This window comes from Dunckerocampus dactyliophorus, chromosome 15 (assembly GCF_027744805.1).
Source record: "Dunckerocampus dactyliophorus isolate RoL2022-P2 chromosome 15, RoL_Ddac_1.1, whole genome shotgun sequence".
Taxonomy (NCBI): domain Eukaryota; kingdom Metazoa; phylum Chordata; class Actinopteri; order Syngnathiformes; family Syngnathidae; genus Dunckerocampus; species Dunckerocampus dactyliophorus.
Genome location: NC_072833.1, coordinates 27,428,022 through 27,449,228, shown reverse-complemented (window position 1 = coordinate 27,449,228; position 21,207 = coordinate 27,428,022). Strand labels below are relative to the sequence as shown.

The 21,207-nt window shown below is 43.3% G+C and overlaps 1 protein-coding gene across 5 annotated transcripts in view; it reads right to left on the bottom strand.

Moving 5' to 3' along the window:
* Positions 1–21,207, bottom strand: part of syt1a (synaptotagmin Ia) — a 152,947-nt gene that overhangs the window by 106,359 nt on the left and 25,381 nt on the right. For 4 of the 5 annotated variants that reach the window (XM_054800775.1, XM_054800774.1, XM_054800769.1 and 1 more), the window contains exon 2: positions 3,800–3,852. The exons of the other annotated variant lie outside the window; for it this stretch is intronic. The gene's annotated coding sequence lies outside the window, so the exon portion shown is untranslated. The remainder of the gene's footprint in view (positions 1–3,799; positions 3,853–21,207) is intronic. 5 annotated transcript variants of the gene reach the window in all.

Here is a 21,207-nt window from a genome sequence, read left to right as displayed (position 1 = left end):
AGGCGTGGTGGGTTTTTTTGTGTTTAAGAAAGTAGTTCCGTTGGTGGGGTCACAGCATTCTGCTTCTCAAAAGAGTAAAACATTTGCATCACAATACCGTTCCCCCTCTCAATCGCTCGGCGCTATTTCCTCTCCATCTGTATCACTGCGCGCTACCGCCAGCTGTCAACTGTTGGACACATTACATCACCTGATTCACAGTGTTTACTGCTGCGATAGTGGAAGTAAACACGTCTGACTACAAAACAAGTGATGGCCACAATCCTTACAGCACAAATATGAAGAGGAATTCACGGATGCCCAACTTGGTCGGATGGAGTCAGAACGGGCAGAGAGAAAGAGGAGGGACACAGAAGTGCTGAAGCTGTGAGTAGACGAGACGTGGACAGACTTTATTGACCCGCAAGGGACATTGTTTGATTACAGGAGCTCAATTGCAAAAAAACCCAGACAAAGTCTCTTAAATAAAATGCAATGCAATATGAATACAAAATCTAATAGAATAAAAAGAATAAGAGATAAACAAAAAGAAGATGGACAAGATTTGCATATTTACAAATAGTGTGTAGAAAAATGGTAAATACAAGTAAATGTACACTTTAAACAAGGAGGGCAGACAGTACATTGCAATAATGTGGTGAATTATCTTGTACAGACAGGTGAGGCATTGTAGAGCTGGATGGTGTGTGGAATAAATGAAGTCCTGTAGCGTTGACTGTGGGAACGGAACTGGAGGAGTCTGTCGGAGAATGAGCTCCGCTGCCCCTCTATTGTCCGATGGAGTGGGTGGGAGGGCTTGTCCATGATGGAGAGCAGTTTGTCCAGTGTCCTCAAACTATATCTATAGTGCAACTGATGTGAAACAGATGAGGGGTAGGATTAAATAAGCTTTGCTTCTTCCTACTCCTTTTTGGACATGTAAAATTGTGAATTGTACTATGTGATGAGCTCCAGTGTAATTTGTGTGCATGTTCAAGATGAATTAAACCATTAGCATTAGCTTTACCATGACCATACCTACACCTAGACCATACCTATATTCACTTTTTTCCATCTTATTTGGACTGCTTTCCAAATGAGTACAGTTAGTTCTTACCTGGAAGAGCAGATCTCTTCACAACATGTTTCTTTCCTCAGTTTGGGCGTGTAGGAACGTCTTGCTGAAGTGTGCGCTACAAAATCCAGTATGCTGAAAGACGCCAAAGTAGTCTAATGTTCGTGACAGGAAAAGGTGGGATATATACAGTATATATATACATATATATATATATACATATATATATATATACTGTATATACATATACAGTACACAGTACACTTTATACAGTATATACTGTATATATACTGTATATATATATACAGTACACAGTACACTTTATACAGTATATATATATATATATATACTGTATATATACTGTGTATATATACAGTATATATACTGTGTATATATATATATATATATATATATATATATATATATATATATATATATATATATATATATATATATATATACATTCACACACATTCTTCTTGTTGCAGTCCAGATAATAACAAGTCTGCACAATATTTTGTCTTATTTGACAATATCGCTCTAGTTGGCCACACAGTCAGACTCTAGTGTAGCTGTCACTTTCACTCTCTTGCGTGGCAGCGGTCTTCATCCGCGCATGTAAACACTGTGGAACACACACACAACAATGGATAAGCAGTAGCGTGCAGTCATACCGACCGAGAGGAAATAGCGCCGAGTGATTGAGAGGGGGAAGGGTTTTGTGATGCAAATGTTAAGGCACAGGTGTAAAACTCAAGGCCCGGGGGGCCAGATTCGACCCACCATATCACTTTATGTGGCCCACAAAAGCCTGGAAATAATGCACATTAAATTGTTATTGAATGACTCTTATTTTGATATTATTTATGGCATCAGGGAGTGAGGTCTACCAGGTTCATGCATCCGTGACGCTATGATGCTAAACTACATTACATCCTCGTCACTGCTTCCTGTTTGTTTGGCTCTCAGACATTCAAAGATGAGACAAGTGTAAAGACTGTGTGGGCTCAATGACACAACGCTAAGGGTGATTAATATGCACCCTCATGGAAGGCGGCGGAGGCGTGTACTGCAAGCAGGTATGCCCGGCGAAGGCTGGCGAGTGAACACCGCATCAATCACGGCTGATGGCTGTGAGTGTGACGGAAATGTGGCTGAAAAGCGCCGCGTCTCATCAAAAAGGCGATATGTAGTCATTTGTCCGACCTTTGCAGCAACACCACCAAAACAGTGATGGGAGTACTGAGTCTGTGGTATCCACGTATCCACACTCACACGTGCAGCTATTCCTCTCAGAAAGTATTGATACCAACTCTAAACATCCTCTAGGGCAACTTACTACACACAGGCTTTTGTGCTGCAGGACTATCTGGTGTAGCATCTGATCCAGACATGTCACGTGACCACTGACCAGAAGACACGTGACTCCATGCTGGAGTGGACCAGCACAACAGCACCACATCTCCATGTCCATACACATACTAGACTTCTAAACTACTCGCTATGCTACTACATTACTTGGGATCTTTCAAGCACATACAGTATTCATGTCAATATACAGTAGACCAGGGGTCACCAACGTGTTTTCTTGCGAAAGCTACTTTTAGAAAATGAAAATGGCCACGAGCTACTCATTTTTGTAGAAATGATTTCCATAGCTTATTTCAACCCAAACAGATCAAATGTGCTTGTTTTACCAAAACATTGACAACATGCTGGTATCCACAACCCACATTTTATGCTTCACAATACTTTTCTTTCTAGTGTTCTTAGTCATTAGTCGTTCTTAGTCTGTTATTAACTGAACACCTGAATGAAAAGCAGGCTTGTGGGCACCTCATGTGGTCGTGGGGGGCTACCTGGTGCCCACGGGCACCACGTTGGTGACCCCTGATGTAGATAATATACTACTAAACTACTTGGTGTACTACTAAACTACTTACTATACTTCTAAACTACTTGCGATATTTCAAGAACGTATTCATGTCAGTACAGATACTATAGTACTAAAGTACTTGCTATACTACTAAACTACTTGCTATACTACTGCAATACTATTTCAAGCACAAATCACGTTACTCTCATTTTCTACAGAAATCTTTGCATGAACTTCAGCTGTCATAACAAACACCAGATTGATATCAGCATTTGAATGTTTATGAGCACGACTGAAGTTGATGAAAAGATATGAAAACATTATTATTAAGACTTTTGAAGAAGACATCTTTGTCCCTTCATGGTAGCAATGAAAGTATTTCGGTTTCTTTGTGTAATAAAAAGAAAGAATTGTAATTTCTGATGAAAAATACACATTCATGTTGTTAGATGGTCGGTATTTGTCAGAAGTATCAGTATCAGTATCAGTATCGAAGACATGGAATCAAACAATGTGGTATCAGCCCAGGACGACACCAAAACACCAATCAATGAAAGGCTTTAAAAATCCATCAATGCACAAGAAGAGAAGTGATTAGAAAAGAATGTAAGCGGTGTATGGAGACTGAATATTGTGGTGAATATTACGTTTCACGTCACGCACAACGTCTGCACGTCCTGCGAACCCAAAGGCCGACTCCCTTGTTTGTGTGTGGGATTTACACATCGGATGGATCTTGTGTGCACGCCAACAGAGCATCGCTGGCGTTTTGTCCAAATATAATTAGGACACATTTAAAGGCTTTGAAATTGGACTTGGGACGGTACGGCCTGCTGAAAAGGCTCTCACTGATTCCATCAGACACTTACCGTGTGATGCGCTGAGGGCTTCCTTTCCGGGCCTGCCTTCAATGTGGCGTTTGCTGAAAGAGAAGAAGACGTGTCAGCGTTGGTTGAACTGTTCCTACGAGTGATCAACCACGTCAAGACGCAAGGACGGCCAGCTTGTAAACCACCAGCCCAGATGATGAAGTGGTGTTTGAAATACTGCTTGTTGAGCTCCAAGGCAGACCTTCTGACTAATTAACACTGTTCATTCTGTTGATGTAATGAGCACTATGAGGGAGAACAAACTACTTGCTTCTTCTCACAACACACAAGATGGCCAGGGCCAATCTGCCCCCCAAGTGTTATGGCTTCTTCATTAACATTGGGCCAAATACTCAACACTTAAGTCTGCTTTGAGCACAAATTCTGTGAAATAATCACACTTACTCTCTATTAGCTTGGCCTTTGACCTGTGAGGCTTCCCTGGCTTCCTACAGAGCACTACTCTCAACCAAGGCAGCACAGGCAGACGTGTTTTGTGGGTCCCTGCTTGGCGTCAAAGTGTGGTGTTCACTCATTTTCTATGCTGTGTGATCCTCACTAGGGTTATGGGCATATGCTGGAACCTATTCCAGCTGACTGTTTGGGCAAGAGGCGCCAGCCAATGGCAGGCACATACAGACAAACACTCCCATTCATACCTATGGACAATGTAGAGTCTCCAATGAACCGACCATGCATGTTTTAGCAATGTGGAAGGAAGCCGGAGTACCCGGAGAAAACCCACGGAGATTCCAACCCAGATCTTGCAGATCTCCTGGCTGTGTGACCAACATGCTAACCACTAGGCCACCGTGCGGCCCGGGGCCACCAGCCACTGGTGTTTTATTTTCATTGGATATACAGTATTGTGTGGCCAACAGTCCCACAATAAACAGACTCCTCATCCAAATGTTAACAGCAGCTGAAAAATGGCAAGAATGTACATTATGCACATTCTAAGTAGAGCTTCAAAATGCAAAAAGAAGAAATGGGAGTCAGAGAAAAAAGCAATTTATTGCACAGAAGCATTAAAGGAAAAGTGCACTTTTTTTTATTTTGCCCATCATCCACAATCCTGATGTAAGACATGAACACACGTCTTTCTCTCCTGTTCCTTCTAAAGATAGAAAAACAGGTAAAAAGAGGCAGCTAATGAACGCACGTAATGGGACGCACCTATTCCCCCTATGAAAACACCTCCAAAAAGGTTTAGTGGTTTTCTATCCGTGCTGTGAGCATGTAGTAACAGGTACATTCATGATAACATGTCATACTTGTAGTATTTTGGGAACTTCCTTCCTGGGTGCATTGATTTCACATAGCAACATAGAAAGGAACGCTACACCTAGCGTCAAAAACAAAACCACAGCAGCAGTGGCGCCAGCTCTGATATGTAGCGTTACCTTTGGCTGGTGGCCTGAGGCGAGCGAGTGTGTGGTGAAGCTAGTAACTAGCCAGCTAGTAGCTAGCCGCTGTGGTGTGGTGAGGTGTCACTACGCCAGTAATGTAGTTCTTGGATGTAACAATGTTCATAACAATAATAATAACAATGTGGTTCATATGCAGCTCACATGATGGAAATGGAGCCCTGTTGGTGCTTTTTGGAGGCAGAATAGGTGTGTCCCGTCACGTGCATTGTTAGCTGCCTCATTTGATCTGTTTTTCTATCTTTAGAACACACAGAAAAGAGAAACACATGTGTGTTCATGTCTCACATAAGGATTGTGGAAGATGGGCAACATTCCAAAAAAAGGTCACTTTTCCTTTAAGGAGGTTTTAAGTAGAGCTTGAAAATGCAAAAGGAAGAAATGGGAGTGAGACGAAAAAGAAGCACTCAAGTGAAATCAAAAGCTGAAGAGCACAGCCTTTAAAAAGCAAAATGTTGGCTAAAATGTGGATTGAACGTGATTTAGTGTCTCTTGACGGCCAAGGCAAAGAAGCTTTCTCTCTTTGATTGTTGAGCTGCATAAGCAAGGCCTCTCTCTCGCAGCACGCCATTGCATTGAGGTTGGATGCAGTAAGACAGTCATTCAAGATGGTGAGAGTTAGGGAACAAAAAAGTCAAGCAGTAGACCCAAAAAAATATCACTGACCCTGAGCCGGAGGATCCCATTGGCTGTCCGTCAAGACACGGGACCATCCTCTGCCCAAATGAAGGCTGTGACTGGTGGTGGAGTGCAGTCCCATAACCATCAGAAAATGAAAAAAAAACATTTTCATTGGGTGTTCATTGGTGAATTAGCAGGAGAGCACCAAACATGGGACATTGAAAGGTGGAAGAAAGTTTGATTCTCCCTTGAAGCTCTTGATGGCTTCCAACGTTACTGGCATGACAAGGAGATCCCACCTGAGATGTTTTCCACCATCATGATCCTTCAATGGAACAATGGAGCTTCACGTTGTGCGGGGGCGTCCAACGGCAGCCGGCTATGTGGAGATGTTGCATGACTGGAGGCCCTCGTCTGTGTGGTAATGACTGGCTTTTTCAACACTTGACAAAGGACTTCTTCCAGAGGAATAAGTTCACTCTTTTGGACCATCCTGTGTGTTCCCCTCATCTAGATCCAGCGGAGAACATTTGGGGATGGATTTACACCAATGGACATGAGGTCCAGACAGTGAAGCCATCTTCAGCACCTGGAGCAACATTCCCACCAGCCTCCTGGAAACCCTGGCATCAAGCACACCCAAAGCCATTTTTCACCTCATTAACTAAAACTGTGCAGCGACTGCAACATTTTATTTTCTATTTCAGGTTTTTTTTAGCTGAGGTCTTAAACTTCTGATCAGCTGATTAACAGCCTATTACTCTTTAATACGTCTTTGCAATAAATTGCTTTTTTGTGTCCCATTTCTTTTTTTTGCATTTTGAATCTCCGCTGAGAACCTCCTTAAGATCCAACAGTAGAAAATGTTCATTCTTGACATTTTTCGACATTTGGATGAGGAGTGTATTAAGACTGGTCTTGCAGTGATCTGAACACGAACTACAGTCACGGTGCAAACACAAAAATGCCAGTAGAACATCTAACAGGTAAGTATATGGGGAATAAGAAGCAACTGTGTAAACACATCACTTTAGCAAACGTTATTAATAAAGTTTGGATCAGTTGTGCTTTTTTGGCCTCACCCGGACTCTTCCTGCAGAGGCCCCCAGGTTAGTGGAGTTTGAGGCCTCCGCTATAGAGCATTGACTCAAACACCACACGGCATTTTTCCTGGCCAAATGGCTCCAAAAGTTGCCACCATGGGGTCAGGGGCCTCCAATTAGAGGCTGATATTTAGCAGCAGACGGCAGGAGGGCTTTGAGAAGCACCAGGAAGGCGCTTCAATAGCAGTCACGTTCAAACCATTAATAGCAATGGCAATAACCTTCAAACCATTGAAAGGATATCAAGTGCACCGCTTGGCCTCGGTGCTAGACATGGACACCAATTAGAGCAGGTGAAGAGGGAGCAAACATCTGCGTTTGTTTTCAAATGAATGAGGTCAAGAACAGAGCTGCAGCAAGCTTAATCAGAAGGGCACTTCATTAGGTACACCTGCACAAGCTCATGACATCCAATACAGAAAAAAACAAATCACACCAGTCATCTCCACCTCCATCCAGGTGTCAGTCATGTGGTATCCAACAGCATCACAGACGCCATCCTGCCTTGGCACTAATATCCAGCACAAAGATCTGTCCTGCTGGTGTGAGCTTGCACTTTATTATCAGGAAGGCTTCATCCCGCCATCGGTCTGGCACGGCTGCGTCTGAGTCAGACGTGTGCTTCTTTTCAACTGTTCCCACAAAGTAGGAAGCATTGACCCTGATGTCCTGCTAAGGTGGAGCACGGACTTTGGGTATGGACGACTCCTAAAGCCTAGGTCACAAGCGCTCGTAGAGCTTCTACGGCTGCTCTGCGTGCAACAAACGCAAGAAACGGTGTGCAGGTGATTGCTGATTTTGGAGCCGTCATGTCAAACAAACTCTACGGGCATTTCATTTTTTTTCAGGTCGCAAGACAAACGTCTTCATACGTCTTCGTACGTCATCTGCATGGCCAACGTGTGTCTTTTGTACGTTTTGCTGGTGTCACTTTGGGCAAAATGTCCATTTTTTCGTACGTTGCGGACCCCATATGTGTGTCGTGCACCACACATACGTAATCAGTGCGGCCAACGCCCGTTCAAGTATTTGTACGCGCGTTGGCGATACGAATGAAGCGAAGCCTCAGATGTGGTGTGTAGTACACACGTTTGACTTACAGGTTGTACGTTGGGTGCGTGGTGGTCTTACTCCTTTTTGGTCACCACAAGTACATTCTCCACCAACAAAAAAGAAAACGGCAATTTGGGGAATGCGACAAAATAAGTCGCGTCCGCTTTAGTCACACCACATTAGGAGACAAGAGGAGCGTGGTCGTGATGACAGACTCACAATGTTGAGCTTTGAGATTAGAGCATGTGTTGATGAGGGAGCTGAGGGGAGCAGTGCTACAGGAACAATGTTTAACAGCGGGACAATATCCGGCATGGAGATATTACACCAGGGAGTGAAGGAGGAGCTTTCATCATTCTGCACATCACCTCCTGTCATCCTGCAATGAGTCTGCAAGCTGGATGGAGTGCTGGCTATTGTTCTGTCTTTTTCACTTTCTTGCTGGCTTCCAAGCAGACTGGCAGCCTTCACAACAGCTGGAGAGGAAGCCCACTTGAATGCGCCTCAAAGAGTGTGCCAGCAAGGACCGGGCACGCCAGAAACCTTTGCACAAGGGCACTGGCATTGTTTGCTGGATGTAATGAAGCCGGCGTACAATGCTAACCAACCTACTCTGTTTCCACAGCAAACATTCCACAGGCATGCTTGGGACATGTGGACGTGGAGTGATGGCTGCCAGGATAAGCATGACCTTCACTGGGGTCACTGACACGACTCATCAACTTTGCTGTTCTATATTGTTTGGAATTCTATTCTATGTTGTTCATTTCATGAAAGCCAACACTACATTTGCAAAAATGACATTTATAGTACATGGCGGGAGCCATGATGAACGCCAGTCGCAGAAAAGCTGCGTTTCCCAAGTGACGTCAGCGCAGTCGACCCTCTCAACAGAAGCAGAGTAAACGAACGCTTGTTCATTCTGTATATTTGTCATCAAAATAGTAGTCATGCCAAAACGTTGTGTTGACACTGCAAGTTTGTTCTCTTTTCCAGAAGACGAAAGTTTAAGACAATGGACGAAGCGAGCGCAGAGGACCAGAGACAAATGGACGCATCACCTCGCGTTGTGTTCTTTGCAATGTTCATTTGACTGAAGACTGCTATGAAGGAACACCTTTAGAAAAAGTATTTGGCTTGGAAGTACGCTATTTTGGATGCTACGATGCTAGTCCTGATGCTACGCTACACAGGACAAAAGGAAAAGAACGTCAACAGAGTAAGTCATATCTTATTTACATATTGTCTTCCACACACTATGCCACCATAGCGACAAGCATGTTATAAAACATGTGGGGGCGGGGTGGTGACCAAATATACAAAAAAAAGGCTCTAAAGAGTCCTTTACGCTCATTAAGAAGCCAATTTATTGAAGGATAAGCAACTCCAGGGTCATCTACACTTACCATTCTGTGTTATGAATAGCATCAGACATGCTAGTTTCATTGACGGTGGTTCCAATAAATACGGCTTAAAAATGAATTCCCTATTCTGTAAGTTTCTTCCTCCTCAAAAACGACCAACACATCAAATGTTCACTATAATCACCGTAAACATCCTCTGTCTCCTTTGGTTACTTGCGAGGCTCCACCGCGCTGACGCCACTTGAAAAACGCCCCTTTTCTGCAACAAATGTTTGTCATGGCTCCCGCCACAAACAACCAATGTCATTTTTGCACATTTACCGTTTGCTTTCATAAAACGAACAATGTAGAACATAATTATAAACAATATAGAACATATTTAAGCAAAGTTGATAAATTGCGTCAATGACCTTTTAACTATACAATGTCATACATCTAACTACTGGATGTATGTTTTATATAGGCAACACTTGCCACACCTGTTTACCTATCACAAGTGTTACAAAAGCGCTTAATAAGGATGCTTTGGAATTCAAACAAACACTACTTTACACACGCTAGTTTCCTCTATTTTGTGGTCCATTTGGCAACATCAGCGTAACACATCCTGGAGCCCACACGTGTCAAACTCAGGCCTGGGGGCCATATCCGGCCTGTGGAACATAGCATGGGGTTGGCCCGACTCGTGGACCTTTTCAAACAAGGCGCTTACAGTGATCTGTGTAATTATGCGATCCCTCCCATATGTACAGTAAACTACTCCTCTGGCATTTTCATTTTCAAAGTGGAAACAATATTTTACATAGCACCAAATTCACCACCACTCTTAATAAGGGTGCCAGATTCACACCAAAATTCAAAATAACTAACGGTACACGACGACAAAGAGCAGCACTTTAACAGTTACAGCCTGTCCGTACAAAATAACACCTTAAAATGCATTAGACAGTGAAAAGTCATCATTTTTACTACAGCAAAGCATGCTGGGAAAGGCATAATCTGCCCATTCCACAGCTACAAACTCTTCCAGGTCACACATGTCACCCTTGGCGATGTGTCTGTGTTGATTTAAAGAGTGTAGCTGTTGTCTGGACATTGAGAGAATGAGGAGGAGGGGGTTGATCAGCAATCATTTGATTTAAACCACACCATTTATTTAAACCATAGTCGTACAACCGCAGATATCAGAAAGTAGACATTTCAAGCAGGAACGAATAGACACAAAACAGAATGCACATTTCTTTCGTTGTAAAAAACAAATGTCCATCCACACGAGTGAAGTTTTAAACAAATGTATGTCCACATAAATCCACATTTTGTCCCAACCTGCAAACGCAAGCACAGGGATGCATTATGTTGTACGCTCCAATCCCGGCACTGCACGCAGGGCACCGGGATAAAAGGTGTGCGTGTAGGCTGCCTACTTATCTCTTGGTCAGCGCTAATCAGACACTTTCTCCAAATTTCACCATACTAACTACTGCGGTTTCATTCACCATTTATGTTGCTTAAAAGCTTTTAAAACTTTCAATGTGCACAAATATACAAGTGTTCAACATTTCAGGAAAGATACAAAGTTTCATGTCCCATTCGGCCCACAATCTAAAGTAGGCTTTGAGTTATGGTCGCCTGTGCGGTTGAGTTTGACACCCCTGCTGTAGCTGGTAAAGTCAGGCCTTCAAAATAAAGGAAGCACGGCTGTTGTTTTCCTCAACGATGACGAAATTCTTTCTTTTTTTTTCAAAACAAAAACGAAACGGTGATGAGCTAAAGCTCTTTGATGACTAATACATGCCGAGTCGTGTCCAGTCCAGTTTTCCTTTACAAAACCAGACTGGATGAAAATGTCAGTGGGTGGTCTATCACAGTGGTACCCAACCTTCTTTCACCCACGGACCGACTGGTGTTCCCACAAATCTCTGATGGAAAGGGAGGGTTCTTACATTATAGCAATCTAATGTATCTTATTTATGAAGTATTGTGTAAAACTAAGACAGGAACAACATGAACAACTTGTCGTATTAGTTAGATGATGTGCGTCAATGGAGGGCTGAGATGTCAACCGCTTTCTCCAGCAGGCGATTTCATTGATGAGCTCCTTCCCTCAAACTGAAGGAGGTGTTGATCCTTAAAATCACCTGCTTTAGTGACCAGCTGGAGAGAAAACCTGCAGCGTCTCAGCCCTCCATGGCACGAGTCTGACACCCCTAAGTTACCTTTTGTAGATGGGAAGGCCAAGTGCTCCCAAATAGTATAGCTTTATACTGTATACACGAGAAGACATACTCCACATGCTATACTTCCTGTCCCTCTCTTTAAATGTGTACCACCTTTGTAGTCAACAAAACATAGAATTCCAAAGGCATTACATAAGAACCGTCAATATCATGCAGGTTATCATTTTGGTTTCTTGGCCAAAAAAGGCCAATTACCAGGAGAAAAATGCGATGAAAGCACGGATGGTGTGCAAAATGAAGGTTATTGAGATACCAGGTAGGCTCCTAATGTCCAACTTGAAGCTCTCGCAAACAAAGCAGATGTTAAATGAAAGCAAAGTAGGTCATTGTGCTGGCGTGCTGACAATAGCACGTCCTTCATCCTTCTTAGTATCCCGCCGTCCCGTCTTTGGGGTATTAACATGAATAATTCCGCTTGTTGTGGCCTGCGAGAATAATTCAATATTTTGTTGGCATTGTTTTACTTTGTGCTTGTACCGCAGTCGAGGCGAGGCTGCCACTCAACGCTCGTCTCTCCTGACATGAAAACACGACGTGATTGTCGGGCTGGAAATGCTCGCAAGGGGGGAGGAAAGAGGGAGAGAAACTAATTATGCCGCCGTTGTCATTGCACTAAACTGTGTGACATTAAGCAGTAAAAAAAACACTTTGGGCTGTTTTGTGCACGGAATGTCACCATGAACACACCACGCATGCAAATGAAAAGGAAATACGGGACAGAAATAGCAGAAGCAGGTGTGGACACAGCCTTCGCTTACGTTGGTCCACCAGTAAATGAAGTAGAAGACTTTGATGGTTCTTTCATGTTTGATACCATCAATAGAGGAGCTTTGCTTTTGGCTTTCCTTTGCGTCTTAGCAACATAGACAAAAAGACAAAGCAGGGTTGGGTATCATTCGTAATGATGCTTTAAAAGAACAGACTATACAAGAAAAACTTTCTATTTTTTTACAGTTACAGGTTCAGAGGCATAAGTTGTCATCTGGCCCGAATAAGACGACTGGTCACTCACAGCTACCTGGTATTCACATACATGTCCGTAGCGTGTGCACACGCACACCATGGCAGTCACAGAGAGACAGTCAATGATAGCTAACGGCAGCAGCTAAACTTTGTCAAATCGCTATCATTAGCTGACAATAATGTGCCTTGTGTGTGTGTGTGTGTGTGTGTGTGTGTGTGTGTGTGTGTGTTACACACTCACAACAGGAAGAGAGCGGGATATAATGCTTGCAGTATGTTGAAATAATCGATTCATCAAGGCTGACAGCACCATGTTCACATTTGCAGCGCCTTGCTGTGATTGGTGGATAATGAGGAAGTGTTGCGGATGGAGATGTTGCTTGCACAATGTCTCCTTCAAGAACATGTTGCAGGTGGATGACTGCATTCATTTAGCACCCACGTGAGGCACCAATAGATACTTAGGGGCTATCCACACAGGAACGGCGTTCTGGGTGCCCCGAAACTGTATTTTTAACGGTCTCCAGAGTGGGAAAATCTGAGAACGGCGGCTTGTCGTTGCCGTGTAGACAGGCAATATGAGAGCGATGACATCACCGACCCACCGCCGCCTCGTCGATGTCACATGACCGGAAGTGAGCTTTGATGACTGCCAACATGATATCTGAATAATGACTCGCAGAAGCAGTTCCGATTCTCGTAAGCGGCAGACGAGAGACTTATGCACGAGTTCTTTCTTCTTCTGTGGTTTGGAGTATCACGTGGTTCTGTCTGCGTGCCTGTTCCCAGCACCACAAGTAGGTGTGCCTTGTGTATTACATCGTTTTCACTCGGTGACGCGTTCCCGTCCGGATGCGACTATATACTAATCTGGCACAGAATGGACACCGCTTTTTTTCAACCCGCCAAAAAATACATCCCAAAAATGTTCCCGTGTGGACAGGGGCCTTAGTTATTTGAGGTTTATTCTTGGATATTAAACGTGCATTCTACAAAGTCTGGAAAGACGTTTGGAGAGATGACGATGGAAAGATGTTTTTAGCATGTTAAAAACTCTCAAGGTGGATTTGATGTGGAAAAATATTGAAAGGCATTTGAAAAGTATTCTAACTGCATTCTAAATACTCTTACGGTACTCCAAATACTCTTACCGTACTCTAAATACTCTTACGGTATTCCCAACAGCATTCCAAGCATTCTAATCACATTGAAAAAAAACACAGGCAGCCTCTGCTGAAACGTCACTTCATCGCCTTATTCACGTCACATGACCTCCACATCACAGCACCGCCAAGGAAACAAGTGAACAAGTGAACAGCACACAGGTGCTAAAAAGAGGTAAAGAAGGGCAAGAAGGCGGCTGAGGCCTCACTCACCACTTCCATGTCGCCAATTTACATGACAAGAAGAAAAGGAGTCACACATGAGCCTTGTTTACACTTGCATGCACTTTCCCTCCTTGCTGCTCTTTGCACATTCTCTACCTGCAGCTGCCAGTACATTCACAGTACATTCATTCATTCATGTTAGGGTGTGGGGGTGGGGGTGTACACAGTACATTCATTCATTTAGGCATTAGGTGTTATTATGATACGATACGCTGTTTCGGTACACTTGCCCAGACCCAAGAAGAAGCAGGAACACGTCATGTACATTCGTATTCACTGTGAAGGTTTGCTATGGAAGTGATGGGCCCCTCACCTTTCCGCCATACCTATACCATCTATTTGTGTGGTTTATTTGATGCAGCCAGCGCTCAATAAGAAATAAATGTTAAGGTAAAAGGATTTGGGGAATATGAAAGGCCCTTCCTTAGATGCGGCCGTCCAATCAGATGATGATGGTGATGATGCTGACACACTGGTGGCAAGCCCTTGCCCTTGGATCATCTTGTTTGGAGCAAAAAATAGGCCTGGCGGCTGGCTGCCTCTTGACGCAGTGGAAAGGTAAAAGCATTTTGCATAAGCTGAATCCCCGCTTGCTTATTGGAGGGGACAAGCGTGACCACGTGTGGCGTGCCCGTCACCTCCTTGCCGGGGAGGGGTGACCCACTTTTGGCCGAGCAGCCGTCAAAGATGCTTTTAATTTGAAAAAGGGTGTTTGAGGCAAGAAAGATGCACTTCATAATAAAATGTGCTCTTTGAACTCCCACCTACACTTGCTGCATGTTCTTCTTCTTGCGTTGTCAGGCAACAGCGCCTCCATTTAGGGACTTAACATTCACTCTTGTTTGCTTTCATTGCACTTTGTTCATGCCACGTGTCAGACTAATTAAGGTGGCCTAATTGGTCTGTGTACGAGAGATGAACTGACTTAAAATACGCCTTTAAATGTCAGGTGTAGAAATAAACAGCAAGCAACATTTCCAAAGCCGACGAAGTGGACATTGAAAGGGTGAACGAAAATAAATGTCTGGGGATCATAAAAGATGAAAAAATGAGCTGGAAATCTCACATCAAAAATATACAACATAAGGTGGTGAGAAGTACTTCCATACAGAATAAAGCAAAATGTGTTCTTGATCAAAAGTCCCTGCTCTCTCTTTACTCTGGTATGACCACGTCTAACTACGACGTGGAGATATGGCTATAAAAGCATCTTCACTCGCTAAATGTACTGCAAAAAAGATCAGTGGGGATCATTCCTAAAGCTGCCTATAGAGAAGATACAAATCCTTAGTTTTAAAATCACAAATATTCAAATTCAAACCGCTAAAATAATGCAGAAAGCTAACAATAACCTGCTACCCAAAAATGTCACACAATACTTCTCCACAAGAGAGGAGAAATATAATCTTAGGGAAAAACGAAACTTAAAACACTTACAGTATATGCGAGAACGACACTAATAACCCAGAGCATCTCAGTATGCAATTAATTTGCAATTAATTCAATTATGGATTAACAGACTGAGCAAGGAACTCAAACAATGTACCGAGATGAGCAAATTCAAAAAACATTACAAGCAGTTGATGTTTGCTAAATACAAGGCAGAAGAACTTGTTTTGTTACGCTTGTCTGTATTTATTATTTATTATACTGATTATTATATTAATTGTGAAAATATCTTAACAATTACATCATCATATTGTTACATTACCTTATAATTACCCTATGTACTAAAAAAATCACATATGAAATACAAGAAGGGAATAAAACGTACTGCACAAGATGTGGAACGGATGGGGGGTAGGATTAAATAAGCTCTGCTTCTTCCTACTCCTTTTGGACATGTGGCACTGTGAAAGGATGATTCATGAGATGTATTCCATTGGAACTTACATGCATGTTCCAATAAAATTAAACCATAACCAAGACCGTACATATTCTGAACAGAGAAACCATCTCTGAACGTGTAGGGGGGTGGTCTGCAACACCACCTCCCCCCACGTACATATAATGCTGTCCTTTCCCTTCCCAAAAGATTTGATCATTTGGGCTCTAACAAATAACACAAGACGGCCACCTTGACCATCCTCCCATCTCAATGCTAACTAGGTCGATCCACCCAAACCACTGTCCTTGGCTGCCAGAGGCCCCCCTCCCTCCATTCTATTGGAAACACTGTCCTTTTGCACTACAAAAGAGTGAAGTTGTCCTTGTCTGGGTGGGCCTCTACCTTTACAAGAGAAATACTTTTGGATTCTGTACACACCCCTCTAGACTAGAGCTGTCCTATCTAGTCCAAATAGAGATGTTCTACCTAGTCACTGAGCATGAACTGACGAAGTCTGCTTAGGGGGCTATTCACACGCAAAGGTTTTCATGTCAAAAGGGTAAAGTATTTCTGGGTGACCTGAAATGGTATTTTTTTTAAACGGCTTCCAGAGGGGGAAAATCTGAAAAGGGCGGTGTCATCGACCCCTCGCTGTCATTTGGCCAGAAGTCAGCTAAGACGACAAGCCGACATAATATCTGAATATTTTACCAGTGTCATGACACACAGCAGTCAACATTCTCCTGATATTTTCTTGTCTTATTCTCCAAAATGACTCCCAGAAGTAATTCTACTTTGTTGTAAGTCTAGACAAGCCTTGGCAAGCGGGAGACGACAGACTTATGCACATGTGTTCTTTCTTCTTCTGTGTTTTGGTGTGTCACGTGGTTCCGTCTTTACAGCACCACACGTAGGTGTGACTTGTGCATTACATCCTTTTCACCCAGTCATCCCCTCCCGTCTGGATGCTAATATTTACTCATCGGGCACAGTGTAGTAACGCATTTTTTTTGTGGTAACCTAAGACAAGGCCCAGTTGCCATCCATTCAATGCCCTGAGAATACGATGACATGGATGAATGAGAATATTCTTGTTGGTCTGAGTAACATTTCCCGAATCCATGAATGAACTCGGAGCAAAGACAAAAGAATACGATGAAATAAGATGCACGCTTGCTATTGTAGGCCCACAGCCAGAGTAGAAATAGATGAAAGAAAGGAAAGGTCCACTTGTACGTCAGAAGAAGCTCGCTGCCTGGTCATTAGACTCCACTAATCCAGTTTGTGTGACGAGCACATGGCCTGACTGGGACACACATTTGGCTGCAAAGTACACAAGAATTGAATTACACGAGAAGGGAAACCTTATTTAGGAACGCCTGCCTCAGAAAGGAATTCTAGGAGATGCTTAAACTGTAATCATGCTCTGCATAAAAACTCGAGCCATGGATTTCAAAGTTACAATAAAAAGGCAGGTGGAATTTTCTCCCACGTCACACACTCACACATTTGTTATTCCACAGCTCAACATTTGGATGACCTTTAGTGCCTCATTAAAGAGTCGGCGCCGCGGTCTCGTCAAAGCCGACAAAACCGGACCGACGTCCGTGACAGCTCCAGCCGAGATGTCAGGCCTCGGGATCTTTTTGAAACTTGCCTTTGACGAGAAAAGAGCAGTGAATGGATAAAGCAGGAAGCTGCCGGAGCTGGAGGTTAATGGGTGCCAATCAAAGTCACTGAAGTCTCTGTGATGGTGCCGTGACGCATGGAAAAGGTCCGTGCCTGTCTGTCCGGGTGAGTTACTCAAGTAATACCTGATCAGTCAAAGTGGAGTATCATCACCATGGCTTGCTTCTCTGCCTACCTACCGCCTCGCTCCTGTTCATTAGCCGCTAGTTAGCCTGGCACGGGGCTGCTGACCAGGCCCAGCTCATTGATGAGGCAGATGTGCCCGATTCACTGGCACAGCTTGTTCACCATTCAAATAAGACATGAGAAGATTCTTCTATTTTCAGTACTTACAGTATGTGCCATTGTGTTCCTCCACACATCACAGTGTTTGGAATATGAAAATATGAAATCAGCACCCAGAAGTGCAAACCCTGTCAAGCTTCCAATCAATTCACCTGCTGATCAATACAACTTTTCCAACTCACTTTCATGTCTTCTTTTGGAGTTTTCATTCTATTTTTTTTTCCACAGTTACCGCCATTTTTGTACACCCCGGTTTTCAACAAAAATGCCTGCCAAAAATCTGCCTTGGTTTTGGTTCACTGGCTTGGTTACCATACGGTCAAACAGTGCGTCTAACAAACTAGTCTGTGGGATCGAGAGCCCAAACAAAGCATCCACGTGTTGGTGACTCAGTCTCTGTGAAGAATAGATAGTGGTTATTTTGGAGGCGGGACACTATAGGCAGATTCCGGCCAGAGAATCATTTAATCAACTTTATTATGTGCGTGGTTGAACAATGAACAACTCTGTTTCTGTCTCCTTTCTTCCTCCTTATAAGCACTGTGTGCCTTGTGCTGATGAGGCGTTCAAGTGTACTGCGTATTTCTGTGTGTTTCAGACAGTCTGTGCTGTTTTTTTATTGTGTACAACTGCAAAAATGTTGCAGGTGCCAGACTATACATTTTTCTAAAAGGTGAGAAACACTATTGAATTCAAGAAGGAAGTGCTAGCAAAGTAGCAAGGTAGCATCTGTTAGAATAGGAACTTCCACGTGAACAATGTTAGAGGTACCACCTGCTGCTGAAGTTCACAATAAAGTTGAAGTGAACAAGTATACATAGCTCTGACGGTCCCCTCGTTAAAGGCACTTTTGTAACGGACTAGAGTGAAACAGCGTTCCATCCCCTCTCTTTCGCCACTTATCACTGTCTTCACTTCAGTAAAGGTAAAAGTCACGTTAAATCTTCCATGATGCATTTCTTTTGTCACATGTACCCTGCATTGTAAAACTATAATTATTCTCAATAAAATGTGTTTTGTGTTGATATTTTTGGCTGAATTGGATTCGCATTATTTCTCACATGAAACACTGAGTTGTGGTTTTCGTTTGGAAAAAGATTAATGATGAAGACAGTTCCACTGTGTACATCAAGTAAAAAGTGTTTTTATTCTTCTGACTGTCTCTGCTGTGTGTTCTGGCCCGGTTCCAGCACGAGTACGTGAATGAAGTGTTTAATGGCGTCTATATGTGCTGGAAGTCGCTGAGCAGCTGTTGAGGAACACCACAGGGGACGAGCAAAGAGGCAGAAACAGCCACAGATCCATTTCATGTGATTACTCTTCAACTGTTTGTGTGATTGTCATGCTCGGGATGTGTTTGGATGCCAAGAGGGGGACACTGAATCGCCGTTTAGCGCATAACGAGCGTCACGTCGTCCTTTGATTTCAGGATACTCAAATTCCTTGTTTAACTGGAACTCAACTTGATTCACTGCGTCCATGGAGAGGAAGCATGGCTTGGCATGGCTTAGAGGTCCATTCGGACCAGGTGAGCAGTCATCAGGGGCAGAGAGCAGAGCTTGTGCTGTGCTGGGGGGGTCATGCTGCATGGAGGAATGAGTGTTACATAAAAGGGCCTTTTGTGCGTCATGTGACACAATCGTGTTGCACAAAGTGAGCCAGGTATGCATCAGTGCAGCACAGTGCATTACTAATCTTCACTCTGCTTCATGATGAACAAAGACGAAGCTTCAAAGATCTACGCAATGGACTCTGTACCACTTGCAAGTGTTTGAAAAGGTGCTTATTGAAAAAATAATCTGATAAAAAAGGCAAAAAAGAACCTACAAAACAAGCTAAAGAGTTGTGGGGTAAAAAGGACCATAGGAGATGAGTCTAAAGCACCATGTCTTGATGCCAACATTGCCCAAGGCGGATGCCGGCTGTATCACTTGAAGGTCGTGATGAGTGGATCTTGTGCTGAGGACGAGCAATAAGTGTCCTGGAGAGGAGAGCAATCAGTCCGGCCTCTCCTGGTTTGTAATTCCTGCACCCAACGGGCTCCCGTTCCCCTCAAATCACATGCAAATGTAATTTATGCTCCGCGAATTGGCTGCACGCACTGTCCACCCACCGCCCGGGATATTTGCATGTGAAAATTGGAGGGTTGAGGGAGGAAGGAGCAGTTTGCACTGTACCCAAAAGACATTCATATTCATCAGTTTATTTTGGAGACCTTGCAGGACAGAAAAGCACAGAGTAAGTAGGCACAGGACTTAGACTGTCAACGCACTCCAGCATATCCATTCACCCTACAACAGCATTTATCATGCCCGCTGTTAGAAAAATTGCTTTTGACTTTTTTTCTGGAGCTCCAGTAACATGCTATTAAAAATTGTGCCACGGAAGTGATGAGGTGAGGCAGGGAGGATGGAAAAAGAGTCATGGGAGATGTATGTGGCAATCAAAACTTCTTCAATCTTCTCTCGTGTGGCTGCTCGACACTTTGAACCCAATTTAAGACAAGGCCGACCAGGACCTCCCCTTTGGCCCGTGCTGCCAAGGCACGCCATGTTGACAGAAGGTTGCAAATGTCAAGTGATGAAACCAAAACCTTCACTATCCAAGTGATGAAACCAAAACCTTCACTATCCAAGTGATGAAACCAAAACCTACAACACTATCCAAGTGATGAAACCAAAACCTTCACTCTCCAAGTGATGAAACCAAAACCTTCACTATCCAAGTGATGAAACCAAAACCTTCACTATCCAAGTGATGAAACCAAAACCTTCACTATCCAAGTGATGAAACCAAAACCTACAACACTATCCAAGTGATGAAACCAAAACCTTCACTATCCAAGTGATGAAACCAAAACCTTCACTCTCTAAGTGATGAAACCAAAACCTACAACACTATCCAAGTGATGAAACCAAAACCTTCACTCTCTAAGTGATGAAACCAAAACCTTCATTCTCCAAGTGATGAAACCAAAACCTTCACTATCCAAGTGATGAAACCAAAACCTACAACACTCTCCAAGTGATGAAACCAAAACCTTCACTATCCAAGTTATGAAACCAAAACCTTCACTATCCAAGTGATGAAACCAAAACCTTCACTATCCAAGTGATGAAACCAAAACCTTCACTATCCAAGTGATGAAACCAAAACCTTCACTATCCAAGTGATGAAACCAAAACCTACAACACTATCCAAGTGATGAAACCAAAACCTTCACTATCCAAGTGATGAAACCAAAACCTTCACTATCCAAGTGATGAAACCAAAACCTACAACACTATCCAAGTGATGAAACCAAAACCTTCACTATCCAAGTGATGAAACCAAAACCTTCATTCTCCAAGTGATGAAACCAAAACCTTTACCCTCCAAGTGATGAAACCAAAACCTTCACTATCCAAGTTATGAAACCAAAACCTTCATTCTCCAAGTGATGAAACCAAA